Source organism: Oryctolagus cuniculus, chromosome 5 (genome assembly GCF_964237555.1).
Source record: "Oryctolagus cuniculus chromosome 5, mOryCun1.1, whole genome shotgun sequence".
Taxonomy (NCBI): Eukaryota; Metazoa; Chordata; class Mammalia; order Lagomorpha; family Leporidae; genus Oryctolagus; species Oryctolagus cuniculus.
In genome coordinates, this window is record NC_091436.1 from 78,701,057 (window position 1) to 78,717,404 (window position 16,348).

General features: G+C 37.7%; 1 long non-coding RNA gene across 1 annotated transcript; it reads left to right on the forward strand.

Annotated features, from left to right (window-relative positions):
• The first annotated feature begins 236 nt into the window (after positions 1–236).
• LOC127493001 (uncharacterized) lies at positions 237–11,344 on the forward strand. The gene is made up of 3 exons (XR_007922881.2): positions 237–459; positions 946–1,259; positions 10,760–11,344. It is a non-coding gene; the product is annotated as an uncharacterized lncRNA (long non-coding RNA).
• Positions 11,345–16,348: the final 5,004 nt, after the last annotated feature.

Sequence of the window (16,348 nt, forward strand, 5' to 3'; positions counted from 1 at the left end):
ACTGAGACATTGCTCTGGATGAGTCCCATTGTTATCTTATTTGTACATTGTCAGTCTGTCAATGGTCTTAGATATTATAAGTTTTGTATAGAAGAATTTCTCTCAAGTTTTTTTTTTTTTTTTTTTTTTTTTTGACAGGCAGAGTTAGACAGTGAGAGAGAGTGACAGAGAGAAGGGTCTTCCTTCCATTGGTTCACCCCCCCAAATGGCTGCTACGGCCGGCGCGTTGTGCTGATACGAAGCCAGGAGCCAACTGTTTCCTCTTGGTCTCCCATGCAGGTGCAGGGACCCAAGCACTTGGGTCATCCTCCACTGCCTTCCTGGGCCACAGCAGAGAGCTGGACTGGAAGAGGGGCAACCAGGACAGAACCAGCACCCCAGCCAGGACTAGAACCCGGTGTGCCGACACCGCAGGCAGAGGATTAGCCTAGTGAGCCACAGCGCCAGCCTCTCTCTCAGGTTTTAAGAGCAAACTTTTTGCAATAATCAGATACACTTTCTTTTTTCAAGAAAGATTCCCATATGAGCTCAACCTTAGAATTATAGATGCTTACTAATATTGTGAACAGGAAGCATATTGAAAGCTTCTCATAAATTATTTTTTTCTTAAATAATTTATGAAGTTTTAATTTGCAGTCACTAGCAGATATGGCTTAATATGGAACTCATTTTATATACTGTTGAGATGCTATGAATGTACCAGTAAAATATTCTCTCAGTCTTTTAACTCCAAATACATCTATGTTATTTAGGTACAGCCTTTAAAGAAATGCTTACACACATAAAAACATCTAACATATGTTTGCTGAGTAATTTTGCAGTCACTAAGACTAAAACCATATTACTATCAGGAGATACAAAAAAAAAGAGACCAGAAGAGTTATATTTCCTTGGCTTGTTTGTATTGTGAAGCACAGTTAAACAAATAGTGTCTCTCTTCCCCAGGCCAGAACCGCAGCCAATAAAACAGTGGAGACTGAAACTATTCAAAAGGGAACTGCGGCTTTTGTTGGAATCTGGCTGGATGACATTGCTTAGTGGAAAGCAAAAGTGCTTTTGCTTCACCACAAACACTTTACAAGGAAGGAACTTTAGAGAGGGACGACAGCAGAAACTCTTAGAAGATTAATGTGGATTCCCACAGCCTGTTCTTTTATGGATTGCCAGGAACTCGTTCATCAACCATATTCACCCGGCAAGTGAGTCTACGGCAAAAATACAAACATGTATGAAACGTTTCCCTACAATTCTGCTTTCAGGTAGGTGATCCTAAACAGGGAAGTTAATGCAAGAGGAAAAGAAAACTAAGGGGAAAATCCAGGAAGACTTGCATTGTGCACGCAATCAGCCGTCTCTTCCCTTCAGAGTCAGAAGATTTTATGGGTCTTTTTCTTACAAAGATAAAGAATGTAATGTAGAATGAAAGTGGAATGCATCACACTAACAATGTCTTAATGTACATATTAAGTCATTGTAAGTCTGTTTTCTGTGGTCTTTAATATGTATTCTTTCAACAATAAATTTCATTACATAAAATTAACAAGAAAAAATAGTATCAATACTTTTCATGATCATTCATTTTTCTTAAAAATTGCAGCAAACCAAATATCAAGTTTATATGCTATTCATATAAAATGGAGAGTTCAGTTTTTACAGATTGAACCTATTAAAATTATTAATGGTTATTCATCATAAGATAAGTTTAAACTACAAATACCAAGTAAAATATCAGAATGATCCATGTACCTTATGAATCCCACATTGTGCTATATTAATAGTCCTATTTTCAAGAAAAAAAGCAGTTTGTGTGTGTATGTATATAATATTATATATGAAATGAATATGGCAAAATGTTAAATATCATTGTCTTAAAATAAGCTTTAAAAATGCTTCTTGGAACACAAAGAAAAAAACAAATGTCATACTGTACCCCATAAATACGTACAGTTGTTAATAAAATGTTTTTAATAAAAAAGAATTAAGTATAGAGAAAAAAAAAACATTTAAAATAATCACATCTCCAGTACAGAGTTCTCCCTCTTTTGTAGATCCCTTTCTTCCTTGCTGTCTCTCAAAAGGGGCAATGTGTATACATACCACTGCCACAGGCTGGTGGTCAGCTTGCTTTATTTTAACCAATGGAGTAATGAATTATAGTTCAGAGAGATGAACATAAGGATAGTAAAGCAAAAATTTATTGACATACATTCCAAGGGCCCATGGAAACAGAATGTGCAACTTTTCTTCCTTATTTAGATTTTTTTTTTTTATTTGACAGAGTTAGACAGTGAGAGAGAGAGAGACAGAGAGAAAGCTCTTCATTCTGTTGGTTCACCCCCCAATTGGCTGCTACGGCCAGAGCTACACTGATCAGAAGCCAGGAGCCAGGTGCTTCCTGCTGGTCTCCCATGAGGGTGCAGGGCCCAAGCATTTGGACCATCCTCCACTGCCTTCCTGGGCCACAGCAGAGAGCTGGACTGGAAGAGGAGCAACTGGGACTAGAACCTGGTGCCCATATGGGATGCCGGCACCACAGGCAGAGGATTACCCAAGTGAGCCACGGCTCTGGCCCCCTTATTTGAATTTTTTAAATCCCTAATGTTTGAAGGGCCATGATGCTTAAGATTGACACTTATGATCAGCATTTGGAGATTGTATATCTCTGGGCTCTCTGCACATGTAGCTACAAACTAGACTTTTCTGTTTACTGAATTCCCGTTTTGTCAGAACACTAGCAGGCTAAATGCAAAGCAGGTGGTCTTGGGTGGGTCCCAGCAGACAGCAAGTTTTCATCCTTGCAAGAGGGTCTTGTGACTCCTCCCCATTCACACATACATAATTACCTGGTTGCCACCTCTGGTAGAAAACATTCAAGTTAACTTAAACAGGAGATACCATAACTCCCTGCTAAGAAAGAGTACTCTGTTCCATTGGCAGATTTACAACAGTTGAACTAGGTTAAATTACTCTTTGTAGTAACTGGTTTTTTAAAAGCTTAAAATAGGATATTATATTGCTTTCAAACAAAGAAGTGTCCTAAACAGAGACGTATATTTACCCAGGGCATACCTCTCTTATGGAAAGAAAGCAAGTTAGAGTAACTGAGTTAGGAAATTGAACAAGACTTGTAATAGCACGATCAAAATTTGTGATGTAGCCCCAACCACATGCCTGTGGCAAAGATTATCATAGCAAGAGGAATGCAGTACATCATCATAACAGGAATACAACTACAAATGTCAGCTACATGATCTTCCAAACAAAATTTAACATTTATATTTGAATATAAATGTGTTATATTTCAAATCACTATAGCTTGCACTGTTACATTTCATCTATTTGCTTCTTGTTCAGTCAACTCTAAGATTCTTCCATTTGGTGAATGAAAAGTGTCATTTGCCAGATTAATGAAAACTATAAACTAGAAGATCTATCGTCTCTATTTTTGAAGCAATTATTTAAAACATGGTAATAAATAAAATACTTGGATTTCAAACACTTCCCCTGTTAGAAGCAAGCAAAATGGCAAAAGTAATTCCATTTACTAACAGTTGAAAACAAGGTATATTTCCAGGAAATTAGAATAATTTTTCTGGATTTATAGCCACTTAAGATTATTTATAATACTGACATTCTTCTATGTAATAATGTAATCCATAACCTTTTTGAAAAAAAATGTTAAGACAAAATAGCATATAGTATAAATATATTCTGTTAAATTTACGATATTTCTTTTGTGCATATATATGTATGTATATAGATAGATAGATAGATAGATAGATAGATAGATAGATAGATATTTTATAAAGACAGAGTTACAGAGAGGGGTAGAGACAGAGAAAGAGGCTTCCATCTGCTGGTTCACTCCCCAGATGACCACAATGGCCGGAGCTGCGCTGATCCGAAGCCAGAAACCAAGAGCTTCCCACGGGTCTCCCACACTGGTGCCAGGGTCCAAGGACTTGGGTCATCTTCTACTGCTATCCCAGGCTACAGCAGAGAGCTGGATCAGAAGAGGAGCAGCTGGGACTAGAACCAGCATCCTCATGGGATGCTGGCCCTTCAGGCCGGGGCTTTAACCTGCTTTACCACAGTGCCAGCCCCAAATTTGTATTTTAATGACATTTTTACAACTGTAAAATTCCAATGATATGAAAAACTAGAAAGAACTTAAGTCTAAGAATTCATGGCCCAGATATAAGAATTAACAGTTTAGTTCAACCGTCTTTCCTTTGTTTCTTTTTTTTTTTTTCTATTAAGATGTATTTTATTTACTTGAGAAGCATAGTTATGGAGAAAGAGAGGGAGAGACACAGAGAGAGGTCTTTCAACCATCAGTTCACTCTCCATCTTCTTGGGCCATCTTCTACTGCTTTCCCAGGTCATCAGCATGGAGCTGGATCTGAAATGGAGCAGCCAGGACTCGAACTGGCACCAATATGGATGCCAGTGACACAGGCAGATGCTTAAGCTGCCATGCTACAGTGCTGCCCCACTTTGTTTCTTTTTTCCATTCAACCTCACTCCCTCTCTCAATTCCTTTTTTTCATTCTTTTCTTTTAATTTCTTTTTAACTATATATATATTTTTTTTCATTTATTTATATTTTTTTGACAGGCAGAGTTAGACAGTGAGAGAGACAGAGAAAGGTCTTCCTTCTCTGTTGGTTCACCCCCCAAGTGGCCACTACGGCCAGCACGCTGCACCAATCCGAAGCCAGGAACCAGGTGCTTCCTCCTGGTCTCCCGTGTGGGTGTAGGGCTCAAGCACTTGGGCCATCCTCCACTGCCTTCCCAGGCCATAGCAGAGAGCTGTACTGGAAGAGGAGTAACCGGGACAGAAACCGGCACCCCGACCGGGACTAGAACCTGATGTGCCCGTGCCACAGGCGGAGGATTAGCCAAGTGAGCTGTGGCACCCGCCTAACTATATATTTTTATCTCAAGACCATTGGCACCACTACAAATCTCATTCCCTTATCTTCCTCCTACTGGTTGGTAGGACCTGTCCAGAAGCTGGTATGTATTAATCCTTCCCATGCTTTAATATTTTATTATAATGCACATATTCATAAAAATATAAATGACATAGTTATATGTATACATTTTATGTAAATGACACCATACTTTTGTATAATTATCTGCAACTGCATATTTTTTTACTAAATTTTGAGATATAGTCACCTTGGTACACAGAAATCTAAATTATTTTTTCAGCTCTGATGTAATAACTGAATATAATTTGTTTCTCTGGTTCTGCTTAATGAGTATTTTTGTTGCTTTTAATTTTTTTGTTTTATAATTTCCACCCTGTGGAAAAAAAGTAAAAATTTTGCTTATTTTTTTATATAGTTTTACAGCATTGACACAAATTTCTGATTTCTTCCTTTTATAACTTTCATCCTATACCCCTTTTCCTCTCCTCTCCTCCCTTCCTACTCCTTTCCTTTTCCCTTCTTCTTTCCCACCTGTCTTCCTCCTCCTTTCTCCCCATCTTCTTCTCTTCTACTCCCTTCTTAAATTTTCTTATCTGATGATTAAAACCTTTTATACTCACAACAGACAAGCTTCTTCTTCAAAAATATAATGGGCACTCTGATGAAGGACTTGGAAGCTATGCCATTTGAAGAAAAGATGAGTGTCTCCCAAAGAATTAACGTGGGAAGGAGATTATAGGGAGAACTTCTATTTGTCTAAAACTCCCATTTTGATAGCATTTTATTGTGTATGTATATATCTATATCTATATCTATATCTATCCTATTTTATTGACATTTGAGAATGGCAGGATAACTGATGTTATCTCTCCCTTAGAGATGAAGAGGTTGATAATCACTGTGTTGTGCCACTTGCTTAGTCACAGAAGCAGTACAAAATTAAGCCACAATAGAAATCCAGTCCCTCCAATTTTAAACTTGCTTCTTTGTCATATATTGCAGCTTTCTTAGAGACTACTGCAACAAATTCCATAAACTGTGTGGCTTTAAACAGAAAGTTTATTCATGCAAAGTTCTGAAAGCCAGAAGTCCAAAATAAAGGTGTTACTACCTTGGAAGGCTTCCAGAGAGAATCAGTCCTTGCTTCTTCCTTCTTTTGGTAGATCCATGAATTTCTTTGGTTTGTGTTCTCTGTCTCTGTCTTCAGAGATTTCATTCATTTTCTCTCTCTTGTCATGTCTCTCCTGTAGATTTCTTTTTTCATTACTTTTAAAATGAAGAGACTAAATTTCACATGTTTCATATATGCAGTTTTAGGAGCATAATGATACTTTGTACCCCACTGTCCACCCCTCCTTCACTCTTACCTTCTCTTGTCCTTCTTTTACTGTTTTTCTTTAAATTTTTACAATGACACACGTTCAATTTTCTTTATAATCACAAGCTTAGCCATTCACTAAATAAAAATTCAAAAAGTAATAATTAGAAAAACTGCTGTTTCTCAAGGATAGGTAAGGGCTATAAGCACTAATAAAATCTCAAAATGTCAGTTTCATTCATATACATCACTTTTTTTTACTCTGTATATTACTTACCACAAACAGGGAGAAAAATATGATCTTTTGTCTTTTGGGAACTGCCTTATTTCACTAAGCATAATGGTCTCTAGTTGCATCCTTTCTGTTGCAAAAGACAGAATTTAATTAATTTTTATGACTGAGTAGTATTTCATCATGTATACATACCAGAATTTCTTTATCCAGTCATCAGAAGATGGACGTCTGGGTTCATTCTGTATCTTAGGTATTGTGAATTGAGCTGTGGAACACTTGGGGATACAAATAACTCTTTCATGTGATGATTTCATTTTCTTTGCGTAAATTCCCAAGAGTGGAATGGCTGGGTCATATGGTAGATCTATTTTCAGATTTCTGAAAATGTTATCTGTCATAATGATTGTATGAGCTTATATCCCCAGCAACAGTATATTTTTAAAAGATTTATTTATTTGAAAAGCAGAGTTGAGAGAGAGAGAGAGAGAGAGAGAGAGAGAATCTTCAATTCACTGGTTCATTGTCCAATGGCCTCCACAGCCAGGGTGGGGCCAGCTGAAGCCAAGAGACAGGGGCTTCTTCCAGGTCTTCCACGCGGGTGCAAGGGTCCAAACACTTGGGCCATTCTCAGATGCTTTCCCAGGTACAGTAGCAGGGAGCTGGATTGGAAGTGGAGCAGCCAAGTCTTGAACTGACGTCTACATAGGATGCCAGCACTGCAGGCAGCAGCTTTCCCTACTATAACACAACACAGCCCCAACAGTGTACATCTTGTACAGACCCTTATCATTGGGTAATCTTGGATTGTCTTATCTCAATTCCTAACAATTAAATCTACAAATACCATTTTTACAAATTAGGTTATATTCATAGGTTCCTGGGATTAGGAAAATAACGTATCTTTTAGGAATCACCATTCAACCCTTTCCAGTCACCTACACAAAATAGTCACTGAATCTTTGAAGATGAACACTAAGTAGAAAGTAGAAGGAAAAAAAGTGCAAGTTTATTGTTTTCTTTATTAACTCAGCAAGTTTCTCTTGAGCACCTACAGTTTGTTAGGAAATCTCAAGAGAAGAAATGCGGCAACACCAAAACAAAATAGTGGCTTAGTCTTCACACGTGAGGCTTCTAGATTAGTAATAGATATTAAATGTGTCATTAATTAGTCACAAATGTAATGAAACCCATTCCAGTTTTTCTAATTATTAAATGAATAAATTCAAACATTGAAAAATACATTACAAATATGCATTGAACTTACACATTTTTACTTTCTTCTATTCGCTCTTAGGCCAGAAAACAAATTGCTAAGCAGATAGTGGAAAAGATAAATTCACACTTAAACTTAAATGCTCATTAATTAACTTTACTTTTGATGAATGGTAATCTTTGGAGCCATACGATTTACCATGTTATGTAATTGGTGTAAAATGCAAAACTGGAAGTAGCACAAGGAAACTTGAAAATGTCCTGTCAATGCTTATGAAAATAATGAAAGTTTTATCTCTTTCTCACTGTCCACTCTGCCTGTCAAAATATATATATATATATATATATATATATATATATCTGCATATCACTATGTTTTACTAGAAAGGGTATGAAGCTTGAAGTCTGACATGCCTGAATTTAAATTTGTAAACTCTAACATCATGTAAGTTTTCTAAGAGATAGTTCTCTCTCAAGTTATAATTTTGAGAAATATTTCACAGTTTTTGTGAGGACCTTCTAAATCATTATACCAAAAATCCTTTTTTTTTTTTTTTTTTTTTGACAGGCAGAGTTAGACAGTGAGAGAGACAGACAGAGAGAAAGGTCTTCCTTCCATTGGTTCACTCCCCAAATGGCCTCCATGGCCGGCGTGCTGAGCCGATCAGAAGCCAGGGCCAGGTGCCTCCTCCTGGTCTCCCACGTGGGTGCAGGGCCCAAGCACTTGCGCCATCCTCCACTGCACTCCCGGGCCAAAGCAGAGAGCTGGACTGGAAGAGGAGCAACGGGGACAGACCCAGAGCCCCGACCGGGACTAGAACCCGGAGTGCTGGCGCCACAGGCAGAGGATTAGCCTAGTGAGCCGCGGCGCTGGCCATACCAAAAATCTTAATAGGTAAAAATTACTCAAAGAATGTTAATTATGTTACTATTGATTAATTTATAAAATCAATTTTCTTTTCTATTAGGATGGATAATCCATGTTCTAGAATTATATAACTAAGTGGCTACTCAGCATCTCTATTTGGGTACCCAATAGGCATTTCAGAATCTATTAAGTTTAAATCAGGACTCAACCTCATTCCCAGATATACCCAACTCCTCTACCTCTTTTCTTCCAGATATCTTTATCCACTCACAATTAATGATACTTGGATGATCACAAATATCAGAGACAAAATCAATTTCCCTGTCACCACAAACATCTAATTCACCTGGCAGATTTAGTGGCTATATTTTTCAAATACACCTCAAAGCTGACAATATTCATTGACTGCACACCTGGACCACTAGCATTTTTTCTCACCTGGGATACTGTAACAGCCTTCTGTCTCCAGTTTTCCCTACTGGCTTTATGTGACTCACATTTCCTGCATGCCTCAGTCAAAGCAAATTTTCAAAAATATAAATCACATCATGTCACTAATGATTAAATCTTTCCAATAGATTCTGACTTCAATTAGAATAAAATCTCAATTAATTGTGTTAGCCAACAATATGTTCATTTTTGTGGTCTCTGCCTTCCTATCTAAGCATTAACCACACTCACACCTAACAGATATTCTTTGTTCGGCTCATTCTCTCAAGACCTTTTCCTGTTCTTTTTAAATTCTACACATTCCTTATTGCAGTTCTCCAAAAGCCTGGTCCTTTGCGGTAATTCAGGTCTCATCTCAAATGTTACTTCATGAATGAGACTTTCATTGGCCATTCCACTTACAGTAGAAATTCCTTTTCTACACCAGTCACTTCTAATCCTATATTCCAGTGTTGTTATTACAGAACTTATTACCATATGAAAGTGTCTTGTTTAATTATTTGGCTACGTGTTTATATCTGCTCTCTGTATTGGAAGGTAATCCCCATGAGAGAAGCCATTAATTTTACTTCCCACAGCACCTGGTGTCTACGACCAAACAAACAGTAAACACTCAGTGAATGCCATTAAATCCTTCAAAATAGCAGATAACAACAATAAAACAACAACAAAAAATGCAAACATTGAGGAAAATGTTCAAATATTCAAGCATTCTGATTGGGATAGAGAAAATAAAGTCAGATAGTTACTTTAAAATTCTAAAACAGTGGAAGAAATCTTAGTGTTTTAAAGTATTGATTTAATATTTTTGTTTTCATTTTAAAATCCTCTCTGCTGCACATAGAGAAACAGTATAGAATCTAACTATTAATAATAAAGATAGAACATTAGGCAATGATAGTGTGATTATTATGATTTGGTTTATAAAAGAAGAAATATAAGCAAAATAACATTAGCTAATAAAATTTTAACTCACATAAACATTTAAAGATCCAAGCAACCATTCAGCAGGCTGATTCATTTCAACAGTATAGTGCAATCCTAGCATTAATATATTAATAATAATCGTTGCCTTTAATGAAGGTCATACAATTTCTTTTGTCAAGTCAGTATAATAATTTTTGAAGTTTTATAGCTTAAGGAAAAATAATGCGGAGGCTTGAAAACCATTGAACTCATGAATAGCAAGGTATACTATACTCTTCAAAAATTTATCAGTGCGAAGTGAACATGATTATGATTTGATTTATGCAGTCTTGTATCTGTGATTACTCTAAATGTAGCTTATTAATTTTTAGAATTATATTAAATATACCAAAGAAAGATTGGTTAATATCCCTTGGGATTTCCATGAGAAATAAATGTCTTCTTTATTTGGCTAGTCAAATGGGAAAATATGAACACAAAGTCAATACTAATTTGCATAACATACTGTGCTGTTTCCAAAGACTAAAAAATATGCATTTTTCCAGATAGTAATAATCCCTTCCACTTGGAGTTTGCAAATCATATTACATCCATCATCTCATTTGAGCCTTAAAACAATCATACGAGTTAAGTTAAACAGCATTTTATTTCTTTTCTCCAAATAAGAAAAAGAAAAGTTTGGGACCAAAAATTTAGGTAATTTTTCCAAATGACAAAGTTAGAAAATGGACACACCTTCTATAGCCCAGGGTTCAGATTTCTTTTCTAGTACTCTTCTCATTGTGCTGTCTATCGTTGTTAATTTCCTGACAGATAAGACATGAAATAATTAAAGAACAGTGCCTTGAGCTACTGCTGTCCAAAGAAGCATCATGGCATCCAAATTTCGCTGCAACAGCCAATCCAGTTCTGACTCTCAGCAAGAAGTGACTCTTTTAAACACTGGGACTGCAAACACTTTTTACATCATCAAAAGTAAAGAAGAGAGTGTTAATTCTATGAAGAAATAGCAGCTGCAAGCAGACACAGAGCTCTCAGGATAGAAGGGCAAAGAGCAGCTGGAATCTACTCCAAGACAGCAGTTGCCAGAAAATATTGAAGTGAAGCATAACTTTCTGTAGAAATCAATTGATAAAGATCCAGCACTTAAAGATTATACTTAGAGGAAAAAATAAAAAACAGAAAAAGACTGAGAGCCTTGTATATGAGGCTGAGGCTTGCATAGGCAGATTTGAGCAAGAGAAACTTGTGACAGATCAGAATGCAGATTGTATCATATCATATTGTTAAATGGGTACTACAAGTCTTATGTGAGGCAAATATGGAAAATTACATCAGATCCTGTGTTATGTCTATTACAGCACTTTCTTGACAATACAACAATTGTATAAAATCTTCTCATGGTTTACAGACTCATATGTTATTGACAATATTCTTGAAATTCAAATATGAAGAACCTTCTGTGAATATATTTATAAAGTTACCTGGACATCACAGGTCCTATTTGAGTCAAAATTCTGAAGCTCAGACTTAAATCATTCTGAAGTAGATTTATTCCTATCTTAAGCTGTGTCTCCACCGATGGTCATTGCTTCCCTCAAAGCCAAGATCATATATACATGATGGTACAAGATCATGCAAGGTTGTGGTCTTTAGGCTTCCCAAACTCCATCTTCCATGACTGTCTCTGAGCCTAAGTGATAATTACTTGGGCTTCTATTAATTCACAGATTATTGAAGTATTCATTGTGATTACTATATGTCTACACCTTTATAATCAATATGTTGTAAATAAATCATCCCAGAAATAACATGTTTAAAGTATGTCATCTGTTCCTTGTTGGAGTTCTTAACGGACACAGTCCCAGAGTATAAGACTTTTTGTAACCTGGTCCTCATCACAACCATAACAAATGCAAGCTAGTACTTCCCAGCTAAGCAAATAAAGTTTGGAGAGTTTTCTTTTTATTTAATTATTTATTTATTCTTTTTGTTTACTTGAAAGGCAGAGTAACAGACAGAGAAAAAGAAACAGAGGACAGAGAGAGGAGAGAGGTCAATGTTCCATCTGATAGTTCACTCCTCAAATGGCCACAACAGCTGGGGCTGTGCCAGGTCAAAGCTAGGACCCAGCAACTCCACTCTCCCATCTGGGTTCCAGGACCACAAGCACTTGGGCCATCTTCTGCTGCTTTCCCAGATGCATTAACACGGAACCAGATAAGACGTGGGGCAGACAGGATAAACCAGCTCATGAAGGATGCTGATGTCACTGATGACAGCTTGACCCACTGTGCCACAACCCGGGCCCCAAGTTTCATAGAATTTAAATAACCGATACAATGCCATACACATAGTAAGTAATAATGCCAGAACTTTGATATAAAATAATCTGGACCAAAACATCTGATATTCCTATTATACTGTTTTGATTTCTGGGTTTTTAATTTTATATATGTTCACACATGATTGCCTTATTTCACAAAGAGTTGACTAAAAAGACAGAATATTTAAGTGGAAAATATAATAGAGATGGCCAGTTTTAAAGCCTTTATGAATAAAGAGGTAAGAAAAACTAGGTAAAGTGAAGTAATTTGTTCAAATTAACAAAGACATTGACTGCCAGCTAAGCATTTGACGCATGCTTTAAATGGACAGGCAGTAATCAATGACATACTGAGACAGAGGGGTGAAGTGGCTTGCCAAAAATGGCATATGAAAGGGCTTCAGAAAGTCTCTGGAAAAATGGAATAAAAGATACTTGAGTGGCTGGCACTGTGGTGCAGAGGGCTAAAGCCATGACCTGCAGTGTCAGAATCCCATGTGATCACCACTTGGAGTCCTGACTGCTACACTTCTTTTTTTTTTTTTTTTTTTTTTTTAAAGATTTATTTATTTATTTGTTTGTTTGAGAGTCAGATTTACATGGAGAGAGGCGAGGTAGAAAGAGAGGGAGGGAGGGAGAGGTCTTCCATCTGATGGTTCACTCCCCAATTGGCCACAATGGCCAGAGCTGCACCGATCTTCCAGGTCTCCCACGCAGGTGCAGGGGCCCGAGGATCTGGGCCATCCTCTACTGCCATCCCAGGCCACAGCAGAGAGACGTATTGGAAGTGGAGCAATAGGGTCTCAAACCGGCGCCCATATGGGATGCAGGCGCTTCAGGCCAGGGCATTATCCCACTGCGCCACAACTCCGGCCCCACGACTGCTACACTTCTGAGCCAGCTCCCTGTTAATGCACTTGGGGAAGCAGTGGAGGATGGTCCAAGTCCTTGAGGCCCTACACCGACATGGGAGACCCAAAGGAAGCTCCTGGTTCCTGACCTCTGCTTGGTCCAGCCCCAATAGATGGAAGATTTCTCCCTGTGTCTTTCCTTCTCTTTCTCTCTCTAACTGCCTTTCAAAGCTCAAGTACTGCCACCCACATGGGAGAGCCAAATGGAGTTCCTGGCTCCTAGTTTCAACCTGGACCAAGCTCAGCTGTGCAGCCATTTGGGGGAGTGAACCCACAGATGAAAGGCATCTCTCTCTCTCTCTCTCTCTCTTCCTCTCTCTTTCTGTCACTCTGACTTGTTAATAAATACATAAATATACTTTTAAAAAACATAAATTTATTTTGGTGCAAAAAATTTTTCAATCCACATATAATTTTTTCTTTATAATGCACATTCACCATGAACTTCTTGAAGCCCCTTGTGATTTCCAATGGAAAAAAATTGAATGACTGTAATACATAAAGTTAACACTGAGACTCTAGATAAAAGAATACAGCATATTAGTCACAATTCATGAAAAAGAAATGTCACTTTGTAAATGTGTTTAAAAATCTATCAAAAATGATAAAATATATTTTAATTAAAATTAAAATCAATTTTTCAGGAAGTACATTTGAAAAAATTTTCAAAATTAATGCATTTATAAGTTTGTGAAGAGGAGAGTTTTCATCTTTTGACAGGAATTTCATGGAGAGCACAATGTTTGTGGAAAGCAATATGAAAATATGTATAGATATATATGTTTAATTCTTGGTAATCCACAGCAAGCACATAATCTGAAAAACACTTATACACTAAATTCTTTTACACTCCATTATGGCAAAAATAATACTAAATTCCATATGTAAAATGGCATTAACTGGGGCTAGCACCGTGGCTCACTTAGTTAATCCTCTGCCTGTGGCGCCAGCACCCCGGATTCTGTCCCTATTGCTCCTCTTCTAGTCCAGCTCTCTACTGTGGCCCTGGAAGGCAGTGGAGGATGGCCCAGGTCCTTGGGCGCCTGCACTCAAGTCGGAGACCAGGAAGACGCACCTAGCTCCTGGCTTCGGATACGCGTGGCTCCGGCCTTGGCGGCCATTTGGGGTTGAACCAACGGAAGGAAGACCTTTCTCTCTCTCTTTTTCTCACTGCCTCACTCTGTCAAATAAATTAAAAAAGAAATCTTTCTAAAAATGGCATTAACTATGCACAACTAAATAGGAAAGTAGACATAAGTTTTGTAAGAAGTTTTTCATGTTAATTGACCCTTGTCGGATTTTTATATGAATTGCAATATTTCAATATAATTTTCTAATTATTAACAATGCTGAGCTTAATTTTATTTATATATTTCCTATCAATACATTTTTTCGAAGAAGAGTCTATTTAGACTTTTTCTTCATTTTTTTTAAGGTATTTGTCTCTTCATTACTGAAGTTTTAGTGTTCTTTATATATTATTGTGAGGTGCCACTACACATCTGTTAGAATGGTTATAATCACAAATACTGATTACCAAGAAGAGGATGTGAATGAAATTTACTTCTCATACGTTGTTGCTGTTAAAATAGTACAATTACTACAGAAAACAATTTTATAGTTTCTTTAAAAAATTATATTTTCCAGCTATGCCATTCCAAATATTTACTCAAAAGAAACAAATTATATATTAGTACAAAGAATTTAACAGGAATATTCACAGCAACTTTACTTGTAATAATCAAAATGTGGGAAAATAGATAAGCAAATTACTGCTATTTCTTTTTTTTTTTTTTTTTTTTTTTTGACAGGCAGAGTGGACAGTGAGAGAGAGACACAGAGAGAAAGGTCTTCCTTTTCCGTTGGTTCACCCTCCAGTGGCCGCCGTGGCCGGCGCACTGCGGCCAGCGCACCGCACTGATCCGATGGCAGGAGCCAGGTACTTATCCTGGTCTCCCATGGGGTGCAGGGCCCAAGCACTTGGGCCATCCTCCACTGCACACCCTGGCCACAGCAGAGAGCTGGCCTGGAAGAGGGGCAACCGGGACAGAATCCAGTGCCCCGACCAGGACTAGAACCCTGTGTGCCGGCGCCGCAAGGCAGAGGAATAACCTAGTGAGCCGCAGCGCTGGCCAAATTACTGTTATTTCATACAATAGAATATCACTCAGCCACAAACAGGAATGAGCTAGTTACTGATACAGGCAACAATGAGCAACACCCAGGGCTGGTCCAAGTTAAAACTAGGGGCCTAGAGCACCATTTGGATCTCCCTCACTGATGGCAGAGCACTATTTGGGTCCCAGCTCTCGAATCATCATCTGCTGGCTCCCAGAATGCATTAGCAAGAAGCTAGATTGGAAATGGAGTCATTAGGACTCAAACCTGCACTCTACCAGCTTCATCTGCTAGTCTCACTAATTTCTATAAGATTCACGAAAATGCAAGATAATCTATAGTATCAGAAGCCTGAAAATAATTGTAGATGTCAGAGGACAGGTAAGAGGAGTGTGAGAATAAGTAAAAAATATGGCAAAGAAAAGGTGGTAAGATTAGTTTAGAGAATGAAAGGCACATTTTGATCCTGTTGATGGATTCATAAGTGTATAAGGCAAGTATGTTAAAATTTATTAAATTTCAAATTTTACATGTGAAATTTATACAATGTCATTTATAACACAATGAAACACTTGAAAATTCAGAAGACCATGTATTACTTGTTACAGTTAAATTATTTTCTTTAGGGCCTAGCACTGTGGCATAGCGGGTAAAGCCACTGCCTGCAGTCCATCCCATATAAGTGCTGGTTCAAGTCCTGACTGCTCCACTTCTGATCCAGCCATCTGCTATGGCCTATGAAAGCAGTAGAAGAGGGCCCAAGTCCTTGGGTCCCTCACCCATGTGGGAGACCTGGAGGAAGATCCAGAAGCTCCTGACTGCTGATCAGATCGGCTCAGATCTGGCCATTGCGGCCATTTTGAGAGTGAACCAACGAATAGAAGAGCTCTCTCTCTCTCTCCCTCTCCCTCTGCCTTTCAAATAAATAAATAAATCTTTATAAAATTATTTTTATTCTGTGATTATATTATACTTGTGCTCAGATTATTTGTGGCATTTATATGAAAGTAAAGAGTTTCACTTAAGGGGATGGTTCATGGAGGGAAA